Raw genomic sequence first — 18,081 nt, forward strand, 5'->3', positions numbered from 1 at the left:
CGGCAGGCGGACTCTCAACCACTGTGCCACCAGGGAAGACCCCTGCTCAGTTTTAAACTTAGGTGGCCCCGACGAGTAGGTGAGCGTCCTCGGTCTACACTTTGAGGGTTAATAGAAAGAGTAGAGACTCCGGTAGGGTCTGTGTTCCTGAGTCAAAGCCTGCTCTCCCACTTACCACGTAGGGCATGTCGTCTCTGAGGGTTCTCTTCCGTAAGATGGGTGTAAAACGGCTTTCCTTGCACGGGTCTGAGGACTGGAGATTACACGCGTCGGGTACACCTGGCGCACAGCGCTCAGCGCCTGCGGGGCCTCGGGTCTCGTAACCCTCAGGGCCCAGCGTTGCGTGTCTCTGCGCGCAGCTCCTCCAGCTGCTTCCCTGCGTTCACCCCGACTCTGGGTGGTGCCGTGCCTGTGGCGGCCGCGAGCTGCTGGTCTTCCTCGGGAGGTGGCGTTCCCTCTCGGCAGGCACCGGGGAGCCACCGCAGGCGTGAGCGCGGGTGGCTGTGCAGCAGCGCAGCACCAACGCCTTCACTTAACTTGGGGGCTGGGATCCAAGTTAATGCAGTTTTACTGTGTATGGTATTCCTTAGTCTCCCCTCATCCGCAATCCCAGGACTCTCTTATCTCCAAAGGGAGGAAACCAAAACGGATCCGAGCCAGCAATGTCACGTGTGTGGTTCCCCTCCCAGCCTGTGGCAGAACCCATACTTGGTAAGCCTAGCACGTGTAGGGAGTGCGCTCTCTCTCTTTTTAAATAAAGACTCTCTTTAGGGCAGTTTTAGGCGTCCAGGAAGACTGAGAGAAAGGCCCCGAGGTTTCCCCTGTACCCCCTGCCCCGCACATGCGTAACCTCTCCAGTTATCAGCAAACTCACCAGAGCGGTCCGTTTTTTAACCAGTGACCAACTGCATCCACACACCATGATCACACAAAGCCCCTAGTTCACCTTGGGGTTACCTCTTGGTTCGCTCTTGTTCTGTGAGTTTGGACGAATGTGTAATGACACGTGTCCACCATGATAACATCATACGGAGAATTTTCATGGTCCTGACAACCCTCTTTGCCCGGCCTCGTCATCTCTCCCCAACCCCCACATACCTCTTTCTATAGCTCAGGAGCTCCATTTTTCCCCCAAAGCAGTTTCCCGGTAGTTCTGCTTCCTGTATTGATGAACGGTTTCCTGAAATGCAGGCCTGCACCAAGGAGAGGAGATTGAGCTTGAATACGAGTTAGATTTTCACAAGCAGGAAGGGGGAGCAAGGGGAAAAGAGAGAGAGGCGTTTGTCTCCAAAGCTAGACGAAGGGAAGCCTTGCAGCTGTCCCGTAATCTCATCGAACTGAAGCGCTAAGCACTGGTCCTCACTGTAGCAGGCTTGGGGGGTTGCAGTTCGAAAAGCCCACACCCTCCGCCTTCCTGCAGCTGACGCTGTCAAAGGCCGCCTGGTTCCTGCAGGTGCAGCCGCACCCGCATTTCACAGTGCGTTCAGCGTCGCGTCTTCCTTCTTCCAAGCCGCCTCCCTTCAGACCGGGCGGTGCTGGACTTCGCTCTCACAGCCGATGACTGCCCGCTGCTCAGATCGCTGCATCGAGGATGGAGCTTTACAGCCTGGACCGTAAAGGTCGGTAGTGTGTTTAACACGGTGGTGGCCACGTGAGTTGCCCTGAGCTTGCCTTGACTGCTAGCATGTTCAGTAGCTGTTTAACAGGAAGCTGCTTTTCAGAATTACGTCAGAATGAGCACTTGATGGTTGTGGTCCAATCAGGCCGTAGCAGGTGACATCCTGGGGGTGACAGTCTTGCTGTCCATTGTATGTTAGGTCCGAGCTCTCTCCCTGTGTTTTAGAAACCTTTGTGCGCAGGGCCCTGGGCTTCCAGGACCCCAGAGACATCGTCGGGGGGTGGAGGCACAGTTATCCCCGAGGATAAAATAACAGGATCACTGCTGTCCTTCAAAAGAAATCCCAAAGTATTGTTAAACTGTCAGTTATCACCCCTCTGCTCAGAAGACTCACCTTTCCTTCCCACCCTAGAAATATTTGGGGTGCAGGACTTTGACCACCTCTGCTCTGGGCATTGGGGCGGGCAGGCTTCACAGTTCTTTTTTTTGCCAGCCCACATTCTCAGTGAGGGTCCTTCCTCACCATCAGGTTAATTCCCTGTGGCCTTTTGGGGGGCAGAGCAAGAGGCCTTTGGCCTACACGGGTTAGGCTCTGAGATCCTCACGGCTGGAATTCTCCATCTGTTCTGAGCCCGGCGCAGTCCGGCGTCCCAGGATTTAAGGCTGAGACCGGGCGTCAAAGCTCAGCAAGTAATTCTGGGTTTGTCTGTCCTCCACTGCGTCCTCTGCAGGCAGTTTCCCCGGGGGGCCTAAATGGTATGCATGGAGGACTGTGCGTCAGGCATGTTTCAGGGGAAAAAGGGACAGGAAGTGAGAGGGCCAGGGAACTGTAAACAAAAGAGTAAAGAGTCCTCAAACAGGAGCAACATAATATATAAAATAACTTCCAGGGTTTGAGCCAGAGTAACCGGGGCGAACAGTAGTGTAGTTAATGCAAGTAGGGCAGTTATAAGGAGAAATGACTTGAAAAAAGGAACGCGTATGTTTGTTTCTGCGCGTGAATTTGAGGTGCAGCTGGACACACCAGTAATGACGTTCAGGGGACAGTTCAGGCCAGTATTTGCCAGAGGGCCTAGGAAATCCACATCTTGCTCTTAAGACTGTTCTTCTTCTTTCCGTTTTGTGTGTGTGTGTGTGTAATTAAAAAAAATTGAGGGACTTCCCTGGCGGTCCAGTGGGTAAGGCTCTGCACTTCCAATGCATGGGGCGGGGGTTCGATCCCTGGTCAGGGAACTAAGATCCCGCAAGCCCCGCGGCCAAAAAGTAAAGAATAAAGAATAAAAAAGATAAAATTGTGGGAAAAAATCGAAGTATAATTGTTATACAACATTATATTGGTTTCAGGTGTACAACATGATTCTCTATTTATATATATTGTGAAACAATCACAGTAAGTCTAGCTAACATCCGTCACCTTACGCAGTTATAAAAAAATTCTTGTCACGAGAACGTTTAAGACCTTTTTTCTTAGCAACTTTCAAATATGCAGTACAATGTTAACTGTAGTCACCATGCTGTACATTGCAAGACTTTTCTTTTTCTGTTCCCTCCCTCAAAGTTACTTCTGTCCAAATTCTGTTTGCTCTTCCCGACACAGTTCAGATGCCCCCCAACTGTCTTGAGCCCTGAGAGGGCTCACCCTCCCAGCTCCTGCACTTACTGTTTCTTTGTTTTGTCTTTATGGCACCGACAGCATTCTACCAGCTGGTATTCTAATTAACCAAACACAACCAGATTATATGGTAAGTGCAGGGAGCAGAATATATCGATGTACGTCCCTGTAGTGCACTGCATAGCACTGAGAACACTGATTGGAGCTCAGTCATGTTTAAATATATTTATTTGAGCCTGTTTTTTTTTTTTTTCTCAGCTAGTGTCACTACTTAGAGGAATATAAATCTATTAGCCATTATATAAAGTTCCTTTTTGTGCATAAACTTACCTCTTTAAAGCTTTAAGGACATCTCCCCACGCTTACATTGCAGAATTTAACGAGTAAGTGTGTTTACCCTGTCGTGCCTCTGACTGTGTTTACCCCCTTTTTCTTCTTTCTTTTCAGTTACAGGGTTATGTAATTTTTCTTCAACCTTAGACCTATAGACCGTTTTATCTTTTTCTATGCTAGTTCCAGTTTAGATTTCTGAGGTTCACTGCCAAGAAACGTATGATGTATTCTCTTAAGAATATACTTTTTTGAGAGCTTGGGTTTGTCATAAGACTAGCTTGAATGCCGTCATTCTCTAAACTGATCAGACCTTTGCTCAAAGTAAAACTCATGTACCATTTACTTATCTGTTTGTTTGTTCAAAGAACCTGAAAGGACTTACTGTGTGTTCCACTTTAGTTGGGCATTTTCCTGCTGGAAATGTTTAGTGCCATAGATACACGTGGCCCTATCCCTGGCCAGCCTCTCCCTCAGATCAGCCATGAAAATGTTGAGTTCGCTCTTCACGCATCACTGAAAAGACCACTCTGTTTATACTTCTCCGTCCAGAGAAATGTTTGTTTATGCCTACTTCTGTTTTCTCGTCCTAATCCAGATTTCTGTCCAAGATAAATATTTTACTGGCTTCACACTGTTTTATCCTCATAAAAACAAGTGACCAGATACCTGTGGTTCGTAGAGTGAAAACGTTAATGGCAGGTGACTCTCGGATGCATAAAGGGACACTTGTTTTGGATTCTTATGGCCACAACTTAAAAGCACAAGCCACCTAAGTTTACTAGTGCATGAATTATATACACTTACAGCTTCAGGAACAGACGTCTGTTCCTCCCATTTGAATTTTGTGGATGTCAGTTTTGAAATGAGAGGGCCAACTAGGACTTGAGAGCATTTATATTTTTTATTTTTTTAAATATTTATTTACTTAATTAATTTATTTTCCTTATTTTTTTGGCTGCGTTGGGTCTTAGTTGCGGCACACAGGATCTTCACTGAGGCATGGGGATCTTTCGTTGCAGCGCTCGGGCTTCTCTCTAGTTGTGGTGTGCGGGTTTTCTCTTCTCTAGTTGTGGCGTGCCGGCTGCAGGGCGCATGGGCTCTAGTTGAGGTGCGTGAGCTCAGTAGTCATGGCGCACGGGCTTACTTGCTCCACGGCATGTGGGATCTTAGTTCCCTGACCAGGGATCGAACTCGCGTCCCCTGCATTAGAAGGTGGATTCTTAACCACTGGACCGCCAGGGAAGTCCCGAGAGCGTTTATTTCACCCATAAATTGTGGCTGTCTTCACATAGTGGTGAGAGTTGACAGTGGTTTTTACTTCCCAGAGAGCACAGCTTTGTTTGGGAAGAAGCTCCGATAGTCGCCCTCTGCGGCCTTTATTCCTTGAGACTCTTGCTCCATCTCTTAAAAAAGTAGTGACAAGTTCCCTGGTGTCAGAGGTATTGCAGGGTTTTTTTAAAAATTTATTTATTTTATTTATTCATTTATGGCTGCATTGGGTCTTTGTTGTGGTGCGCGGGCTTCTCATCGCGGTGGCTTCTCTTGTTGTGGAGCACAGGCTCTAGGCACGCGGGCTTCAGTAGTTGTGGCTCGTGGGCTCTAGAGCACAGACTCAGTAGTTGTGGCTCACGGGCTCAGTAGTTGTGGCTCGTGGGCTTAGTTGCTCTGCGGCATGTGGGATCTTCCCGGACCAGGGCTCGAACCCGTGTCTCCTGTATCGGCAGGCAGATTCTCAACCACTGCACCACCAGGGAAGCCCCTGGTATTGCAGTTTTAATCTCTGGGGCTTTCCGTCTCCTTTTGACTTTTTGTGGTTTCCTCCTCATGATGCGATACCCTTAATTTGCCATGTTATCGACTCAGATGTGGTAACTTCTCAGTGGGGTGTGGACACAGGAGACACAATGGGGAGACATGATTTTCTAGCACTGCTTCTCAAGGCCCGAAGGTTTCTTTTAATCCCCAAGTGTGTGATTTGACCTTTACGTCTGACACAGGAGCACCTGTGGCTCCAGAAGCCTGGAGGTGGGGAGACCGACAGGCATTGCAGCGTCTTGTACTTCGACGTTGCTGAGAAAGTACCCCCCACATGCACCCCGAGTGCAGCTGGCCCGAGGTCCTCTTACTCGAATCATTTCTTTTCCTTGGCAAAGACAAAGACTTATTTAGCCCTGGAAATGTAGTGGTGATGGTTTCAGAGTAGAAACAAGCCGTGCTGGAGGTTTAGAGTGCTGCGGTTAGGAATCACATTGCCACGTAAACCAATGTCCCCCATGGGTTTCTTTTCTAAAAATTGGGATGAGAGAGAGGTGCGTATTGGTTACACGTGCTGCTAGGCGTTAAGGGCCAGTGTTTCAGAGAGAGTAAGTACATTGATGAGACGGACTTAACTGTAATAGTTCACATCACGTGGATTTTGTTTTCCAAAGTGGTTGCATTTGTTTCATACAGCAGGCCACGGGCCCCCTGACCAGGGTGCTGGGTGCCCGTGCAGGGAGGGCTGGGTCGGGAACACAGACCTCTGGGCTCCTGCATTGCACTGTGGACAGTTTTCACCCCCACAGATTTGGCCGATTCCCTTTTTTTTTTTTTTTAATTTTTATTTTATAGTGGAGTATAGTTGATTTACAATGTTGTGTTAGTTTCAGGTGTACAGCAAAGTGATTCACTTACACATATATGTGTATCCATTCTTTTTCAGATTCTTTTCCCTTATAGGTTATTACAGAATATTGAGCAGAGTTCCCTGTGCTATACAGCAGGTCCTTGTTGATTATCTATTTAACACATAGCAGTGTGTACATGTTAATCCCAAACTCCTAATTTATCTCTCCCCCCCTTTCCCCTTTGGTAGCCATAGTTTGTTTTCTATGTCTGTGAGTCTGTTTCTGTTTTGTAAATAAGTTCATTTGTATCATTTTTTTAGGTTCCACATATAAGTGATATCATATAATATTTGTCTTTTTCTGATTTACTTCACTTTGTATGATCGTCTCTAGGTCCATCCATGTTGCTGTAAATGGTATTATTTCATTCTATTTTATGGCTGAGTGGTATTTCACTGTATGTATCTGCCACACCTTCTTTATCCATTCCTCTGTCGATGGACACTTAGGTTGCTTCCATGACCTGGCTACTGTAAATAGCACTGCAGTGAGCACTGGGGTGCGTGTGTCTTTTCAAATTATGGGGTTTTTTGGATATATAAGCCCAGGAGTGGGATTGCTGGGTCATATGGCAGCTCTATTTTTAGTTGTTCAAGGAACCTCCATACTGTTCTCCACAGTGGCTGCGCCAGTTTACATTCCACCTACAGTGCAGGAGGGTTCCCTTTCCTCCACACCCTCTCCGGCATGTATTGTTTGTAGCAGTTCCCTTGTTTTGCACTTGTTAAAAATTGTTATGAATTTGTAACTAAAATGCATTTTATAGTTTCTAATCATCGTAAAAATGCATTCTTTTGAGCATCATTGAACGTGAGGTCTGTGCTCTTGTCTGGTATTGCGGTGCTCAGCGCTGTAACCTGTGGCCCTTAAGAGTCAGGCCTGGACTCCCCCACGTGGTGGGCGGGTCTCGCTTCTCCGTGCTGTCCCCCTCCTTCTCACCTGAGTCAGAGTGAACCTGTTCCCTTTGTGAAGCTCTCCTTTCCTGGGCCTGACTCGTCCTCCTCCGCTAAACCCCGGCTCCTACCTAGTATGGGGCCGGAGCGGGCGTGGGCTCCACAGCCAGACCTCAGCTTTGCAGTCCTGCTGTCATCACCGTCACGCAGCCGTGTGGTCCTGCGCGCGCTCCTGAGCGTCTCTGCTGGGCTGCTGCCTTCTCGTCGGTATAGTGGGAAGCATAGCGAGCGCTTGGTGACGCGGCCAGGAGGTGGACGTGGGGTTGCCCTTGCAGAGTGAGAGCAGCGCCTGGTCCTTGGTAAGTGCTCCGGGGCTGGGGCACCCACACCCCAGGGGACAGGATAGCCCCGGCTGCTTTGTGCTCATCACTGCACTCAGCACCCCATCCTGCTGGGTCAGCGTTGCCTGTGCCTGACTCTGCCACGGCCCCGCAGGGTCAGGGGTGACATGCCGCGTCCGTGTGTTCATCGGGGATACGGCGCACGACACACGTGTAGGCACGTTTGAATAAATGAATAAGCGACGGCCCTGTAAGCAGAATGCCTTCGACTCAGCTTTCCTCCCCTTCTGTGAAGAGCTTCTTAGCTTTCGTTGGGGGCTTTGCATGAGGAGAGACGTGATAGAAAAGACCACCTCCTGGTTGGGCCTGGGGTTCTTTTGGGAGCTTCTGGGGTTGGGACTTTGCTGCTTTGGGCACTTCATCCCTGGGGAAGAGGCAGTGCATACCGACAGGCCCCTGCGAGAGGTGCCGTGGCCTCGGAGCCAAGGTTGAAGTGGGCTCCGCTCACTGGGCTGGAGCAGGCTGGACTCGAGGGGAGCGCCAGGTCTGCGCTGGCCGTGTCTGGCATCCCCTCGTTCTGGTCACGGCCGCGCCACCCGGCTCTAAACCCGTGCTCGGGGGGTTCTGTCGGCCGTCAGGCACACTCTGGGCACCGTGTAGCCTGGAAGCCACTTGGCCTTAGTCAGGAAGGAAGACAATGCAGAGGGAGAAGCTGATGCAAGAGGAGAAGAGTTTCTGGCCGGAAGTAATGAGAGAGAAGCGTTTTCTGCTCCAGGGTGGAGATGGGGCTTCGCCCTGGCAGCCACCCCATGGTGGGGTGTTCTCGGTGAAAAGAATGCCTTTCTTCGGGGCAAGGGGTGGGGAGGACGGGGCTCGCTGGGCCGCCGTGATTCCTTTGTTCAAAGCCGTTGGAGGTTCGGCCCGCTAAGAAGAGTGATACCGGCAATCAATTGCTGTGAGATCTCTCGGATCTCGGGGCGGTGGTGGAAAGCAAAGACCAGCTGCAGGCTGGGCTTTCAGGGCAGAGCCACTGGTGGGACAGGGACCACTTCTGAGTGTGTCCAGCCTTCCTCCACCTCCCCTGCCCTGGTGGAGTGATGGGCCACGCACGCCCACGGCTCTGAGCACTGTCCGTGTGGCCCGCCGGGTGCGATTACGAGCGTGTGCGTGCGTGCATGTGTGCGTGTGTGTGTGTGTGTGTGTGTGTGTGTGTGTGCGTGCGTGCATGTGTGCGCATGCGTATGCGCGCCTGTCCCACCTCTTCTCATCCGCTATGTGACTCTGGGTGGGTTGCTTCCTATCTCTGCGTATCTGCAGGTGGAGATAGAATCCCTGCTGATGAGACGGTGCGAGCGCGGTACCGTGCCAGGCCGGGTTAGCACAGCAAGCGGTCCTACGTGCGGTGCTGCCCCCCGCTGGGCGTGACCCTTGGCTGGGACTGGTGTCCCAGGAGGTGGACGGAACCCCTCAGAACCCCTGCCGGGAAGCTCATGAGGGGCATTTACCTGCGCCTCTGCCAGTAGGGGCCGCGAGCGCTGTCCCTCTGCCTTCCCAAGCCCCTGGCCGCCTTGTCATTGCTCCTGCGTCTCTTTGTTTGTCTCTCACACCTCGCTGAGCTGCCCCCAGAGCTCGAGGGACCGGACGCACTCACGGCAGCCCAGCTCCTTTCATCCTTCTTCTCTAAGACGCGCCGCCTTCCACGGGTGCTCCCCAGCCCCGGGGTCTGAGAGTCTCTGCCACCCTGCCCGGCCCTCAGCCTCCAGAAGGGGAGGACTGGGGTGGGTGAGAGAGAGAGACGCAGCAGGCTCTTACCACGTGGAAGCGACTTTCACATAGTTAAGATGGTAAAGATGCTATTCTGTTACGGAGAGCAGCTAGTTCATGCGCTTTTAGAATAATGGGTATATCACAGGGGGGTTGGCAGGATGGCCAGTACTCTGACCACCTCTTATAATGATGCTTCTGGCGTGCATTCTGAGCTCTGAAAGTCACGGGTGAACTTACAGGACCCTGCACAGTAAATCTTCATTCAGAAGCATCTGTTGAACGTCTTCCATATTCCAGGTACAGCGAACTGTTCGGATACAAGGGTGAATGAGGCACATCACTGCCCTGAGCAGTTCAGCCCACGAAGGTTCATTCCATACAGTTCCGTTGTAACAGGTGTAACAGGAGTTAACAGTGTGCCATGCGGCAGAGGCCGGGGGCCTTACAGAAGCGCCCAGTAAATGTCTCTTATGTGATCAAGGTCTCTAAGCTTGGTAGACGCCTTCGTTTTTCAGGTTGTTGTTCTTGTTTTTTCCAGCACTTTCTTAGATTTTTTTTTATCTTTCCGTTTGGAGAGTTAGATACTAAAAATATATATAAGTCGTTGTGATATTTGAGCTCATAGTTCTTAAATCCTTGTTGTCCTTCCAGCTCATCTGCAGGTGATTTATTAAAAGTGAAAGCCAAGTTCACGTGATTAAGACGTGTCCGCTAGTGCCCTGCAGACCTGACTCAGGGAGCTGGACAGTGTGGGGTGAGTGTTAGGTGAGAGGAGTGGCAGTGGATGGGACGTGGCATTTCCTGCAGGACTTTGCGGTTTCTCCCCAGACCCTCAGGCTGAGTTGCTTCCAGTCCCCTATCTGTCCTCGTTTTCTTTTCAGGGTCCCCATATACTCCAGGCTTCAGACGTTTCTTCTGCAGTGAGAGCCTGTAGGGCGTTCTCACTGTTGGTGCGTTTGCAATACTAGGAATTTTGCCAGTTGTGACCAGCGACGGTTCAGATGCAGGAAATGCTTTTGCAAAGTCTCCACTTCCGTGGGGCCTCCCAGCCCCGCCCGCCACACCGACCTCAGCGGTGACCCTCTGTGTCCTGCTCCGCGTCCCACGCGCCCCCTGCATTGCGTGGGGTGAACCGTGAGGGCCGCGCACGTCTGCCATCTTCCGTGCTCTGTGGGCCTTACACGGAAGGGTTGCACGTGGGTGACAGGTGTGTGTGTGCGCATCTGATGGGGCCTGAGCAGGTCGCAGACACTGAGACCCAGGTAACAGGGGCCGCTAGTCCTTCCCCTTCGCTAGAGGAGGCGCAGGTGACTGTGGGCAGGGCTCTGGCTAACTGGCACTTGCCCCGCAACTGGGGGGTGTCTCTGGGACCCCCGGAGGACAGAGACACGAGCTGCTTCTCTGGAGCTTGCGGAGGGCAGAGGGAGCGGTCCTGGAAGCCGGCCCGGGTGCCAGGTGGTCGTCCCCCGTCACTCGTGGATTCCGTGTGTGCAAGCTCGCCTACTCCCTGAAATCGGTTTGTGACCCTCAGATCAGTGCTCGGGCCGCTTTTATGGTGGATCAGGGCCGCGGGCAGGCTGTCAGAATCCTGCTGCCGCCCGACGTGCACCTCCCAGCTGAGGGCAGAGGTAGCGCTTGCCTTCCCTGCAGACACACGGCCTCTTCGCAGCCTGTTTCCTGTCGAGGTGGGTTTCTCTTTGCATTGTTGTGCCCTTTGCTGGTGACGTGGCTGTGGAAACGGCCTCAAGCATGGTGCCAGCGCGCTGTCCAGTGTGCCCAGGCAGCACGGTCCGACGGAGAAGGCGTGCGGATGCGCTGCGAGCCCGGCCTGCGCTCTGGCGCTGTTGGCTGCGAGTTCAGTGTGAAGGAAGCAACGGCGCCTGTGCAGTGACAGAACCGCGCGTGAAACAAGGCTAAGTGCTCATCGGCCGATGAAAGGCCTGTGGCCAGACCCTGTATTTCCCCCGAAAGCAGTGGTTTCCCGCTGGCTAAGTCCATCTTCCTGGGGCGTGTACAGCGCGCGTGCACCGCGTTGGACTTGGCTGGCGCCGGGAGGCGGAGAGTGGGCCCCGGCTCCTGGAATGAGCCCTGGGCTTGTTTCGGCTGAAGGACTGACGAGGTGGCCTCAGAGCCAAGCTTCGTAGGGCTTGGAGGTAAAGAAGCGAAGCCCGGATGGACTGGCACGGGGAGACTGTGGGTGGATGCTGTCGACGGAGGGTGGGCCTGGGTGGGGGGCCGCAGGCGGAGGGCCAGGACGGCTGCGGGGCAGACGGGGAGGCAGCGCCCGCGGCACAGCACGCCCGGCCCCGCCGGCAGCCCGCGGGTGCGGAGGCGATGCCAGGGCCCCCCGCGTGCGGCCGTGGGCGCCTTCCCAGAGGTTCCACGCACCCTCAGGCGAGATCGGGAACCGAGCAAGTCGCGGTGTAGACGCGGCTGCGTAGAGTCCCCTGCAGGCATCGGAGGAGGGGCGGGGTCTCGCTGCACAGACACGCGTGCTGTTCCGGCGTACAAGCCCCGCCCCCTTTGCCGGGGGCGAGTGGGACAGGGACCCAGAGTCAGCCAGGTGTGCGGGTTAGGTTGGGGGGGCGGGGAGGGAGTGAGGGCCGGTCTTGAGATGCTCCGCCTTCCGCAGAGCGGAGGGAGCGCTCACTTGCAGTTCCCTTGTTCTCCGCCGGCGCCCACGGCCCCTCCGTTCCCGGTTCCCCTGTCCTGCGATTGTTGCTGGCCCGGCCCGAGGCTGGCGGCAGGCACCCTGTGGCTCGGTACAGAGGGAGCCGCTCCCCTCGGTTCTCCTGCGAGGGGTGGGGCTGAGCAGCTTCCTCTGATGCTCTGAGAGGTTCCTGCGCAAGGCCGGCCTTCCTGGCGTCCCCCCTGCCCTGCACCGCGTTCCCTGCCAAACTCTCCTCCGGGCTGGCGATGGAGGAGCCGCCGGTGGGACACGTCCACGCTGCTGGCCTTCTCCTTCGGGGATGTCTGGGGCCGCGGCGAGCGGCCGCCTGGGGTCAGCCCGAACGGAGCTGTGCTCCGAGGGTAAAATTCACGTTTCGTCCATTTCGTCTTTGTGTTTTTTCAAATGTGAGTATTAGAAAATTTTAAATTGTACGTGTGGCTCCCCGTAAATTTCTGCGGGACAGTGTTTCATTGCTCCCTTTGAATTTCTAGGAATAATTTGAAAACGCTGTTCCATGGTACTACTTCTAAAGACCAAATTCTTAGGTCCACTTGTCTTTGTAATTCCGCGGAAGTTGCCAGTGTACCTGAATGTAGCTCTTGTAAACCAAAGGAGTACTGTCGTGAAGACGAAAAATCTCTCTGCGGAGAAAAAATTCTCCTAAGAAGTTTGCTCTTTTCTTGTGGAAATTCTTGTGTAATTCGGTGTCACAGGCAACATTCATTTGCACTGGGGGGACCGTAACCGAAATAAATGTTAGCGTTAGCTCACGTTTTGGACTAAGTCCAGTCGGATTTTTAAATGCGTCATTATTTTTCACAGGAGCCCTTGACTCTATACCGCCTTGAGCCATGATGAGGTTTCCCTGTCCCTGAACCTGGGTGAACAGCTGTGTGTGAGGCAGCCTTAGTGAGTACGACTGAAGAGGGGTTATTTCTAACTTCAGAAACACTTTCCGAGTGCCTTCTCTCTGCTCGGTGTTAGCTTTTAGCAACACAAGCGAAACACAAAAGAAGTGAAAGACGTGGCGCTCACGTCCTCAAGAAGCTCATCGTCTGGTTTAGAAGCTCTTGGCGGACATTCTAACATCCTGCTGGGGAGAGATTAATACCTGACATGTAGCAGCTAAAGCATTGCAGTCTGACAACTGTTTATCACCAAGTGCAGATTCAGGGTCACTCTGAGTCAGCACCGCTTTCGCGTGTGTTCTCTCTCGGGGGTTGTGCATGGCCAGCAGCGGGACCGTCGCCCTGTGTGAGCCGCAGGGGCTGTGGCTCAAGGTGCGGCCGAGGGGAGGTTACAGCAAGGGCGTCGGAGGGCTTCTGAGCTGCTGGAAACAACCAGCCTCCTTCGGGGGCTCTGTCTGTCTGTGAGTCCAGTCTTCCCGCTGTAGATGTTGGAGCATCTTCAGGAGAAGGGTCCTTGTGGGGAGCGTTTACAGGATAGATGGCCCTGGGTTTGGGTCCTGGAAGAACCCGGAGGCTTTGGCTCGGAGAGTTAGGCACACAGGGTGTTTTAGGGGGCGCAGTCGGGGTGGTGGAAGGGACCCAGGAGCTGGAAAAGAAACTGATCCGTGGAAGAAAGAGTGCCTTATGTTTGCTTGAAAGCTAATGATTTCATAGATTTCACTTCCCAACTGTTGCACTAATTTGTTCTAGAGCTTATCGTTCCCGAGGGGCTCTGCAGTGAGTTTGCTTTGGAAGGCTTAATCGCCTGCAGCTTCCAGAGACTTGGCCCTGTTTGAGTAGGCGGGTGGGAGGCGACTGACTGTCTCAGATAAAATGATGATTTGCCAGATGTCATTGTGGCCGAAGTTATTTCTCTTGGCTTCGTGTTGTATAAATGCAGTGCAGTCGTCCGTGAGCTTAGCCATTCAGACGGGACAGTGAGTGCTTTTGTATGGGCGTGTAGAAAGTAGGATGCACCACATCTGTCTGAGCGGTACGGTTTCTCGGGGGCTTTTGCACGCTCGCAGCGAGCAGCCTTATCCACCTTCCTGGCGGGCAGAGTGAGTTTCACCATCACCATTTATTTCCAGTTGAGGAGACGGAGGCTCAGAGTCACATGGCCCCTGAGTGAGGGGGCCGGAGCCGGACACAGCCCTGGGCCCCCCAGACCGCGGTCCTTCCCCTCATGTGACACCCACCGACCGTGCTGGCCCTCGGGCTGCTGGGTCGCCTGGTCCCCAGCCTCGTCATGAGGAACTGAGTCGGGAGGAGCACGTCTGCTGATCAGAGCTCACACCCTTTCCCAGCTCTCTCTGCGTGTAACTGACTTCTGCCGACTCCCAAGCAGCCCCCTCAGTCCCTGTGGCTGCGACAGCTCTCAGAGCGCTTGCGGACTCTGGTGCATTTAATTAGCCAGTGATAAACTTAACATGAGAAGCTTTGCATTTTAGTTAGCTCTGTTACGGTGGCATTGCTGTTGCGGTTCTGTTAAACCAGACCGAAGAAGAACAGGCGAGAAGCATCTTCTGTCACTAACTTTACTCTTAACCTAACCTCTAGTCGGGTTCCTTGAATTACTCTCGTTACCTTTATTCTGTTGTGTACGTCGACTATTCCATTGACTGGACTTGTAGCCGGCCAAGAATGGGAGGGCTGCCAGTAAGAAAGCTGTTGCAATAGTCCTGGTGGACCCGGGGCTCGGACGAGGTGTAGCCGGGGAGGTGATGCGGCTGCCCTGTCTCCGTGGTTGGGGGGTGAGGGGGGGACGTCAGGAGGGGGCCAGGAGCGCCACGTGTGCCACGTAAGGCTCCCTCCCTCCCTAGCTTCCATATCACCAGTGGGGAGGGGAGAGCGGGCCTGGGTACTCTGGGTACTTCTAGGAAGACCCTCTCTCCCCCTCCCACCCCCCAGGACACGGACGGCCCCGTCACACCATCGCACACCTGCTTCGAGACTGTTCCCACACTCATTCCACGTCCCTCTGTGTCGTCAGCATCCTGAACGGGGCCTGGCGCATCAGCGTCCGAAAGGGTGAATGAATGGAGCCCTCGTCGTTAGAGAGCATGTTTCCAAGGCAAGGTCACCAGTTATTCTGCAAAACCAATGAGATTATCTTGATAAATTGTAGAAGAGCGTCAATGGCTTTTTATTTTTTTTTCATCTCATTTGGTGGTTCATTTCATTACAGCACGGTTTAATTGATAGCTCCTAGTAATTACAAAATTATCCCAATGGCTATAATAGTTAGAATAATAATAGTTGTTGGTGTGATACCATTAACAGTAATTTGATTGAATTCTTAGTTCCTCTGTGAGATAAATAGCTGTATCCCCGTGTTATAAATGTTAAAAAAAATTATAAATGCTTCAAAGCATTTTAAAAATGTTATAAATGTAAGAGAGAGTGGGCGGGGGGCAAGTCCTTTTCACAACAGAGTTATTCTCCAGGGAGATCAGAGACCAGTCCAGCGTGGGACACAGGCGTGTACTTTACCTGAATAGCACGAGGCCTGTGAGGGGCTCCAGAACGATGGGAGGGCTTACTGCAAGGGGGTCTGTGTGCTCAGCCAAGGGGGCTGGAGCTTCGGCTGTGGCCTGGGGGTGTGAGCTGCCGTGTCTCAATAGGGACAGCACCTTAGGACGTGCCTTTGCCCGTACAGCTCTGCGTTGTACCCTGAGCAATCCAGCAACTGCTTCAAAGCATCAACGGAAAAGTTTAATGATGTTCTAGCTACACGTTCACCGGAAGAGAGACAGACACAGACGGGGAGCCCCTTCCTAGGTATTTCTCAAAACTTAACTTCTCGTGAGTTACACAGTTTGGGTGAGAATTAAGGCAGTTTTGAAAGGAGAGATGGGACCCCTGAAAACTGGCCATCCCGCAGAGCTGCTTGAGGTCTAGTAAGTCGAGTGAGGCGCTGTGCTGGACAGGACTTGACTCTTCCACCTGACTCTGTCACCGCGTGCTCCGGTCACATGCTTTGCAGAGGGTGATTCCCGGGCCGACGCCCCGGCCCTGGAGCTCAGCCCCGAACCTCTTCCCCGACCCGGCCCACTGACACTTTGCTCAGGTCCACACGCTAGTGGCAGCCTGGCCCGGAGTCAGAGTTAAACTTTAAAAGTTGTGTAATCTGTTGTCACCAGTGTGTTTCTAACTTCTGGAAGTCTTAAAAGTAATCCTTGTTGTCGTTAATTTCTGAGAAACGGGGGTGGGGGGGGGCCGGGCCAGGCTGTAAAAGTCATAGGGAGGGAGGGTTGTAGATCGAGGTCTGATACTGGACCTAAAAAAGTGACGGAAGCCTGTCTCTGAATTGCCGGTTATCAGGCTGACTCCAGGAAGAGTGAATCACTTCACTGCGATGGCAAAACAAGCAGTGCTCCTTCTCGCGGGTGGAGAGTGTCACCCCAGAGAGCCTCTGACCCGGCCCTAGCGAGCCTGGCTGCCGTCTCCCTTGCTGTTAAGGTTGAGGTACAAAGCAGTTAGAGCCCCAGTTTCACTGCGAGCCTCCTCAGAGCCACCTGTTCACTTAACAAGCTTGGGGACCTCCTGGGGTCTCACCTTTCCTTTCCTTGTGTGCAGCTTAAAAATCCTCTCGTTGGGGCTTCCCTGGTGGCGCCGTGGTTGAGAGTCCGCCTGCCGATGCAGGGGACGCGGGTTCGTGCCCCGGTCCGGGAAGATCCCACGTGCCGCGGAGCGGCTGGGCCCGTGAGCCATGTCCGCTGAGCCTGTGCTCCGCAGCGGGAGAGGCCGCAGCAGTGAGAGGCCCGCGTACTGCAAAAAAAAAAAACAAAAAAGAAAAGAAATCGTCTCGCTGTTAATACACGTTGTGCTGCTGCTGGTACTAAGCTGAGTCTCCAAATAAAGGGAAATGGGGAGTTTTGTTTTCAGTTAGGTGTTTTAAAGGAGCCTACAGCTGCAGCTCTCTACCTTTGCTGGCTTACGTAAGTACTAATGATAGCAATCACACGGAAGGAAAAGCTGTGTGACTAGTACAGCAGCCTCATAGCGCACGCGCTTTGCTTTTCCTTCCAGCCATCTGAGATTGTTTTGACTCTGACAATTTCCTTACAATAAAACCCTCAGAATTGTTATAGAACAGAGAAGTGAAGTGATCATTACTGGTTTGGCAGCAAGAGTTTAAAAACGTGAAGTCGTTTTCCCCATGGTTTGTAAGTAAGGCATAGCTGTTGTTGAAAAATGGAAAATGGAGAATTGTAACAGGAAAAGCATTCTGAGTCTCGCTGCGCACAGCCATTCTGAAGTTTCTTTTTGGTTCCTTTTTCTGCATTTGGTTTTCTGAACTCACGCTAGTTATCAGAGTGCCTCCACCATTTTGTGTTGTATCCGGTTCTTTTTATTCGGCTTTGTAACATCAGAATTTTTCTGTGTTTCACAGATTTCATGAAGGTGTCACACATGCATTCATTCTTTCAGTGGCTGAGAGCCTTTTCCATGCTGGGTGCTGCGTGCTCTGTCCTCAGAGTCCGGGGGTACGGGAGTGGGAATAATCTGGATCGTGATCGGGACTGCACAGGGCTGTGAACTTTCAAGTAACTTTGATCTGAATCTGAAAGCTCAGTTCTCTCTCAGCTGCTTCCTCATTTTAAATCAAAGCAGTCATATTGGTTGATTTTATTGTCTATTCCATCTAACTTGGTATGGATCAAAGTCCCTCCGTTTAGGAGTCCGAGCCTCAGCTGGGTAGGACGGGAGAGGAGGGCAGAGCAGTGCCCGGGAGGGCTGCTCCTGCGCGGGGACTGTTCTCGGGGCAGGGTTCATTGCCGGCGAGGTGTCCCACGAGAGACTTGGTCACCGCAGTGCACAGACTGGGACTGAGTGAGTGAGAATCTGGACGTGTCGGGGCCGGGGTCAGAGCTGGAGGAGAGAGACTCGGACATGACTGTCGAGCCGGGGACATTCAGCCTCCTCCTGGATGGAGGAGGGGACATCCGCCCCTGAGGACCGAGGACTGAGGCCGGCTGGGGGGAGGCATGGCTCCCCTGTCACTGGCAAGGGTGCCCCGAGTCCCGGCTTGCCCGGCCCATGGCGGTTGGCGCCTTGGCCCGTCTGCTGCAGAAATCAGTGCCGCTCACTCCCTGTGACCGGCGAGCCAGCGGGTCGTCACTGCCTGCGTGGCTGGCTGCGCACTGCCGGGCTTCCCGAGTGCGAGCTCGTCTGGTGGGCTTCCGCAGGTCTGGTGGGCGCTGCCCACTGACTGCTGTCCTGAGGGTGG

General features: G+C 53.0%; 1 protein-coding gene across 2 annotated transcripts in view; it reads left to right on the top strand.

Annotated features, from left to right (window-relative positions):
• Positions 1 to 404: 404 nt before the first annotated feature.
• The window catches only part of FNIP2 (folliculin interacting protein 2), a 111,630-nt gene continuing 93,953 nt past the window's right edge, over positions 405 to 18,081 (top strand). The window contains exon 1 of one of the 2 annotated variants that reach the window (XM_029235681.1): positions 405 to 1,619. The gene's annotated coding sequence lies outside the window, so the exon portion shown is untranslated. Of the gene's footprint in view, positions 1,620 to 11,872; positions 12,306 to 18,081 lie in introns of those variants that run through there. The other variant, XM_029235680.1, reaches the window with a different exon arrangement.

This window comes from Monodon monoceros, unplaced genomic scaffold (genome assembly GCF_005190385.1).
Source record: "Monodon monoceros isolate NGI ecotype Baffin Bay Population unplaced genomic scaffold, NGI_Narwhal_1 Super_Scaffold_20, whole genome shotgun sequence".
NCBI classification, from domain to species: Eukaryota; Metazoa; Chordata; class Mammalia; order Artiodactyla; family Monodontidae; genus Monodon; species Monodon monoceros.